General features: G+C 40.7%; 1 pseudogene; it reads right to left on the bottom strand.

Moving 5' to 3' along the window:
- Window positions 1-1,504: 1,504 nt before the first annotated feature.
- On the bottom strand, window positions 1,505-6,516 carry LOC116755063 (annotated as a pseudogene).
- Window positions 6,517-6,967: the final 451 nt, after the last annotated feature.

Here is a 6,967-nt window from a genome sequence, read left to right as displayed (position 1 = left end):
GTTTTATATTCCATAAGATGTTATGGAAAAACCCGAGCAAACTTTTTGGCCAACCCAATAGATGCTCTCTCAAATCCAACCAATATATTTTGAACGTCTGCTATATAAGAGAAAGAAAATCAAAGCATGATATCTTTTCCAGAGAGGTTTTTCTCTTATTGGTATGGTACATTTTAAAAAGAAAATTTTAAAAAGAGACCCTTAAAAGGATATCATATCTATACATGCTATATAGATATCTCTGTCTCTGTCCCTATCCAAAAAAAAACCTAATGTGGCATAGACAGAGAAAGTCATTATCTCTCAGGAATAAGGAGGAGACTATAAGCAGATCCATTTAAGGAAAGGTTGATTGTAAGTACGGTGTCTCATTGCAGTCTAAATGAAATGCAGTGCCTCGCGGTGGCCTTCAAAGCTCTGCATGGATTGCCTTGGTTGCCTAGCCAGTCTCATTAAACAGAGAACTCTCCCATATTTGGTCTGCTTTCAAACTTCTGAACCTCTGCCACATCCTCGGTTTCAGCTGATGGCCTTGTACCTTATTTCACCGAGAACACAGAAGCAATCAGTAGAGCATTTCCACGAGCCATTGCTCGTATTTACAGGTGTATCCTCACCTGTTCTCGCGCACGCTGGGGGCTCCGTCCGGATACGGATGAACTGTCTGTGATGCCATCACTCGTGTACTAGATCCTGTCCCCTGTCACCTACTCAGGTTTCCTGGTGCGTCTAATCTTCCTTCTCCAGTGAATCAGTAGTCAAGCGTGCTCTTACTTTTTCCATTTAAAAAAGTATTCTTGATGTTACCGACCTATTTCTCCTCTCGCTTTTATAACAAAACACTTCCAAGGAGTTGACTGTCCTAGCTGTCACTAGTGATCTGCTAGCCTCCAATTCTCCCATCAGACCACTCCATGCAAATTTATGTTGTTCAAGTAAGCGGCGATTTACAGACTTATTACATCTAGGGGTCACGCCTCAGTCCTCTTCTCCATTGACCTGTAAATAATGTTAGACCCAGTCGACCCTCCTTTTTAAAAAACCTTACTGACTGTTTTTTCTCCCCTGGTGTCCCTCTATTTCACTAGCTATCTGGCCTCTGTCCTCTATGCCATTTCCTCTGGATCTTTCAAATTACTTAGCGTGGTGTGGAGGGATTGGCAGTTCATTTTCTATTACATATTACATTCAAACATATCGAAACTGTTCACCGTTTCTGTTAACAAAGAAAACTTGCTTTGTTTTGATACTGCGGCTGCAGGTTCGTTTCAGTGAAAATTTCCTCTGATCTCAGCTATTAAGAGCTTAGAGGAGACCTAGTCAGACAGTGACCCTCCTAACTGGATTTAGTCACCACCGGCTTGAACTCACTGCGTGCCCCTCACCTTTTGCTAAAATACAGTTCACCCTGGAATTGTCATGTTGGGATGAGAAGGCGTCCAGCTTGGTCATTAAACCAGCTCCCAGAGTAACTCCTAGAGTGACTCAGAGAATAGCCCCTGTTCTAGTAATTGCCCAGCACTATCCCCACACATGCTGTCTGGAAACCTCTGCGGCAGGCGTGTGGGGAGGCCCGAGTGATGGGAGCCATCACCTGGGCAGCGGTCAGCTGGCACCTCTGAGTAGCTGCAGAAGGACCGTAGGCAAAGCCGTCTTTCTGAGAACCTGAAGTTGAGTGAGGACAGTCTGAAAGGAAGAGCCGTTTAATCCTGGGACCCTGCAGTTTGAGAGAGACATCAGAACTCCAAATATTGCTTTGGGGTCCATCAGCATATAAAAATAATCTTTGATATTTTCAGTGAAGATGAGCCCCCCCTAGAGAAAAGACCTCTGAGTTTTGGGGAGTGCAGGGAAGCAGACGGTAGCCGGCGTGGGCTAGTCCGTGGACAGGTGTTTGAAGCGCCTTCTCATGCTGCAATTGAACCTGCCCCAGTGACAGAATGAAACAGAGTACCACTTCTGCCCTACACTTGCATGTCTTTTTTGAAGATCAGGCAAACCTCCCCCTTAAACTTGAGGAGTTGAAGTTCAAATTGATATTCTTTCAGGGACACTTAGGAATAGTTCTGAATCTTTTAAAGGCCACAGATTCATTGAGGTTTCAGTAAAAGCTATGGATCTTTCCCTAGAAAATTGAAAATGAGTGTATAGAAACAAGACATAATTCTGAAACAAAAAGTCAGAGGCCTCCTGGGTACTAGTTATTTTTCACAGCGAACATGGTTGGTGATTTTATATACTCAGTTGGAGATTCTTGCTGCTGCTTTCTTAAATTCTCTTGAGATTTTGTTGTTTTGGTGAAACAGTGTTGACTCAAGAGTTAGGGTTGCTAAGTTCTGTTTTCTGATTTCATCACTGCCTTTTGTGATTCTGCTCTATGTTATATTTTGGGGGGGACAGGGGAACATCTTAGGTTGGAGCAGTTTTCTTATAAACTGGTAAAGTACACAAATTCTGCAGTATAATGGAATCATTCTGCCTTTTCTTGTTCATTTAAGTGAGATAGAGAGTGTATTTTAATATTTTAAGAGTACTTTAAAGTATTGCCTCTTAAAACTTCAGGAAGATTTGACATGTGAGTAAACAATGCTATTTGATAGAAAGCCTTTAATAGAATTTTTAAAAGATTTTAAAGTAACAAATTGGCTTTATTCCTCTTTTTCTTATTCGAAAGAGCGCCAAATGTATTTCAGCCTCTTTCCAGGTAAGATGTGAAATGACGTGAAAAGTACGTTCAGAATGAAAATCTATTTCAGAAGGCAACAGCCATGAGGAGAGAGGCAGAGGGGAAGATGAGGTCAAGACCAATGCCAAGATTCAAGTCAGTGCAGGTAAACTGAGAACTTGATCTGAGCATCTAATCTTGAAAGGATGCAATATTTGAGATGGCTCTTTTGATCTCAGGCAGTGATATAAAACACTTTCAGCAGACCCAACTGAGGTCAAAGTTGAATTTCCTTGTTGAAGAGGGGTACAAATATTGCTGCCATTAAATCTATTAAAGAATATTAAAAGTTAGCCACATTTAGAGATAGATATTAGATACAAGGGTAATATCACAGAAATTAGTATCATGGTGTAATTCCAAATGTCATCACTTTGACTCGGGCTCTTGATACAGGATGTTGGCCATACTTAGTGACAAATTTGATAGAGTGAAAGTAAAAAGATCCCCGTAAACAAATGAAGTCAAAATATGACACCATCTTTCTAGAAGTTGAATATGTACATGGGGTGACTTCTCTGTAAATCTGTGAAAGTTTTCCATATTTGTACCTTTGTTTTCTCTCTCTCCCACTCTCTCTCTCTCTCTCTCTCTCTCTCTCTCTCTCTCTCCCCCTCTCTGTATACCTCTCTGTCGCTTTGTCTCTGTATGTATGTATATATATGTGTATATGTATATATGTAAATCCTATAATTAATCAAGAGTGTTACTCCTGTATTTTTGCTTGAATATATCCATATCTGTATCAGTCATTGGCCACAATTTATATGCCGTTTGAAAAAGAGAGATCTCTCTTTTCTACCCCCTTCTTATCTAATAATATCTACATCTAACTCAGTTTGAATATTACTGCAATTATGAAGCCATTTGGACACTTGACATTATTTCTCTGAGTAACAGTAACTTTTGTATCAGTTAAGATATTCTTGGCTATGAGAAACAGAAGCCCAGTTTGAAGTTGTTCAAACAGTAAATCTATTATCTAACTCTTTATATGAAGTATAGAGTCAGGATGGTTCCAGGGTTGGCCGTTCAGAAGCTCAGCATCTTGAAGGATCTAGATTCTTTTCATGTTTCCACTTGGAAAAGCCCAGTGTGGGGATGTTATCTCCTCAGATTTCAAGAAGACTATAGAATCTCCAAGCATCATATAGAGACTAAACAATACCCAGAAAATTATGTGCATTTATTTAGAAAATAGAAATTGAAGCTTCTCAAGTTTCTAGCCAGAATGGAGTCCAATGTCCATACCTAATCAAACTCTTGTAAGGAAGATAACACCACTGAACAGCATATTACCACCTGAAGTTGGAGATGGGTCCCATCCCTTGGACATTCATCCATGTAAAATACGATTATGTGAACAAGGCTTTGCCAAGGAGGAAGAAGTGTGTGTGTGTATGTGTGTGTGTTTGCACTATTTTTTTGAGTTAATTGTATGCTATCATACTTTATTGCTACTGCTTTTAAGTCATACCTCTTTCTACCTTCTGTTCCATGACTTGTCTTTCCTAGACGCCTGCATCTACCTGCTTGAGGGCAAGTGTCAATTCTGGTTTCTTTGTATCTCCCCAAAGCTCAATGACTATCACATAGTAGGTTTAGGATGAAACACTTGTCTGCAGGATCAGCAGTGTCAGTCTCTAGGATTACTGGTGTATGGGATAGTAATATTTGAAACTTCACTTCTTGAGACAGGTAAAGGAAAGCATATGAGATAAACTTGCATAATTTTGACCGTACATAGTAAACTGTGCCATTGGACTAGGAAATAAACTTTATTAACGCAATCTTTAGTTCTGCAAAATCTTGATTAAGTTTCAGTAGATATGCCTGGAGATTTCAGCCCTCGTTAAGTGGCAAGAGATTGGAACTCAGAAGTCACTTTAAACCTGAGTGCAAAAAGGGATTTTAAAGCTGGAAAATGTTTCATGCTAGAAGATAGAATAGGGCCCTTAAATTTTTAAAAATAGTACAGATTTTAGCTGAAGTAAGTTGTAACAGTTGAGAGTTTGGGCCTCATTAAAAGAGGTTGTAATTTTATTTATTTATTTTTTTTCATGGGATATTCATGTCTTTTTATTACTTGATATTGCCAAACTGTTTTCCAAAGTGAGTTTGTAACAATTAACACTCCCACCCACAGTGTCTGAGACTTCCTGTGCTTGCCAACACGTGGTCCTATCAGACTTTGAAAATGTTTTGCCAATCTAGGTGGCTATGTAGAAGTATCTCATTGAGGTTTTAATTCATATTGCCCTGATTACTCAAGAAATTCAGTATTATTACTTTTATAATTTAAAATAATAAAGAAATATTAGATCAAGACCAGGACATATAATATCACAGAGAGATTCTTCCATATTTCTACCCATGTATGTGAAATGAGGTCTTGTTGTTACTGTCCCTATTTGTTTGAACTTTCAAATTAAAATGAGGCTGCATCTATATGTTCTCTCTATGTGCATTCTAAAGGTCCTGGCAAGGGGCTTAAACCATGGGGAGATGCACAAATGAAGGGGCCTGGCTTTGATGTAAAAATCTTTGACTGTTAGAGAAAAAAGGTAGCAGAGGATCTTGTGTGGTCTCCAGAACAGCTGCAGTCATGTCACTTGGAAGCCCGGTAGTGGAGGAAGAGAATCCAAAAATTTGCCCATGGGAATGGGGGCAGAGAGAGGTGTTTGCCACAGACGGGCAATCTTTGTGGGAGGAAGATAGATCCTGGGGGGGGGAAAGACTTCTTGTGTTGGTTGATTTACTTCTGAGAAACTTGAGTTTCCCTAGAGATTAAAAAAAGAGTAAGGTTCAAGTGTAGCAGCTTAGAATGAACAAATTGAGAATAGGGTCTGAAAATGGGTGGGTGAACAGCTGAAGGTTGCCCTAATTTAAGGAAAAGTACAAAAATTGGTATCTGGAAGGCAGCAGAAGGCTTCTTTAGAAGCCAGTCCCTCTCTGCACTCTCACTCACCTATCCAAACCAGGGACGTATCCTTCACCTTGTATTCATCTAGCCAAACGTGCACCAGTCTGAGATTGTTCTGTACCAAGGCTTTTACAATTCCAGTGTGGTTTGCAAAGTGTTGCTTATCAATATGTCCTACTCGAGAGCAGGGGAGTATAAAGAGTTGGCCTCCATACATCCAGGTCCTTAGTGAAAGTTCCAAATTTTCTCCTCCCCAGAGATTTATGCCCTTGTACTTTCCGATTGCATTAAAATAATGCTTATTTATAGCACAACTCCCTCCAGTCATTGCAGGTGACCACATAGGTCTAGTGGGTCCTTCTGGTCCCTCCATCTCATAAGAGAAATCACGATCCCGTTTAAATTGCGGTTACCAGTGGAAAGCTCCCCTGACAACGGGAGAGGACTGGTATTCCAGGGTCCCGTAATCACTGGCATCTATCAGAGGACACACCCCCATTTGGGGGTCCTTAGCAATGGCATTCAGCACGGGCTCCAGCCATACTTTCGTCACCTTGCAGTGGCTATCCAGGAGCATCGGAACGTCCCCTGAAGCACGCGATGCTCCAGTCAGCCTCGCTCGAATCAGTCCCTCTCTCTTTTTGTTTCTTATTCATTTAATCTTTCCCCCAAAATTTTCCACGTGGTAGTCTAGTTTCTTTTTCAAATCATCAAATTCCCTCATGTCATCTACCAAAATAATTTCTTCAAGGATATGCTGTGGAGTGAGAGTCATGACACTGGACACTGTCCGAAACAAGACATTAAATGCTTCATTGTGGAAACCAGTGACAATCCTGGCACTAGGTAGGTTGGAAGGGTACTGCTTTTTTTTTTTTTTCAAACATCTTTATTGGAGTGTAATCGCTTTACAATGGTGTGTTAGTTTCTGCTGTATAACAAAATGAATCAGCTATACATATATATCCCCATGTCTACTCCCTCTCTCGTCTCCCTCCCACCCTCCCTATCCCACCCCTCTACGTGGACACAAAGCACAGAGCTGATCTCCTTGTGCTATGCGGCTGCTTCCCACTAGCTATCTGTTGTACAGTTGGTAGTGTATATATGTACATACCACTCTCTCACTTTGTCCCAGCTCACCCTTCCCCCTCCCCATATCCTCAGGTCCATTCTCTAGTAGGTCTGCGTCTTTATTCCCATCCTGCCCCTAGGTTCTTCATGCCTATTTTTTTTTTCCTTTTAGATTCCATATATATGTGTTAGCATACGGTACTTCTTTTTCTCTTTCTGACTTACGGCACTCTGTATGACAGACT

The sequence above is a fragment of the Phocoena sinus genome, chromosome 6 (genome assembly GCF_008692025.1).
Source record: "Phocoena sinus isolate mPhoSin1 chromosome 6, mPhoSin1.pri, whole genome shotgun sequence".
Lineage (NCBI taxonomy): Eukaryota > Metazoa > Chordata > Mammalia > Artiodactyla > Phocoenidae > Phocoena > Phocoena sinus.
This window is presented reverse-complemented; position numbering and strand designations above follow the sequence as displayed.